This window comes from Olea europaea, chromosome 6, assembly GCF_002742605.1.
Source record: "Olea europaea var. sylvestris chromosome 6, O_europaea_v1, whole genome shotgun sequence".
Lineage (NCBI taxonomy): Eukaryota > Viridiplantae > Streptophyta > Magnoliopsida > Lamiales > Oleaceae > Olea > Olea europaea.
The window spans coordinates 15,099,725-15,100,597 of record NC_036242.1 but is presented as its reverse complement, the minus strand read 5'-3'; positions in this window follow the sequence as shown (position 1 = coordinate 15,100,597).

Here is an 873-nt window from a genome sequence, read left to right as displayed (position 1 = left end):
ATTCAAATAGAGATGTCCAATTGTCCGAAGCTGACCCATTGAGTTAAATTGAAGAGTTATTAGGGATGGGGAAAAATTCGTTAAACTCGATACCCACAGACCCCGCGCCAATATCAAAGCCAGGACATTAAGAACATAAATCCAATACAGATATCAAGGTATCCACCCCACCCTGCCCTGTTTAAATTCTAATTTTTAACTTTGTTAGTTTGTTAATTCACAAGCCCAAAAAATGGAACTAAACCAGTAAACTATTAACCCAATGCAATGTCCAACCCAGTTGAGTTGCCCACCATATAGAGTTAGAGAATCAGTTGGCCCAAAATTGGATTCCAATTTAGTACCAAAATTAGGCGTGATTTGATAAGTGATGAAGGTTTGCCGTTTGAGGGATTTTTTCCATTTTTCTTTCCACAAAAACTGCGATCGTGAATCACTGCATTTCTTGCCGTCAAAGTTCTATTCCGGTGCATTCTCTTGGAATTTCTCCATTGTGTTTCTTTTTACACAGTTCTTGAAACTTAAGAATGCTTCGTAGTCTCACATGATATGTATACTTAGAAGGTGTGCTCGAGAGTTTCGAATGAGATATGCGTTGTTCTAACAATTTCTCAAATAATGAATAAGTCCTTTTTCTTTTTTCTTTTTTTTTTTTCATATATTGTAGTCTTTATTTGAAATATTAAATGTGGTACTTGCTGCTTTATTCTCTAAATTGGGAATCAAACGGTTGTTTGATGCAGTAGATAGGATTTTGAATCTATGATTGAATTGTAGTCCTATATTTATGTCATCAACGTAAAAGGGTATTTAAACAGAGCAGGGATCTCGCCCCGCTTTAAACTGGTAATGGTGGGAAAAATTACTCAACAG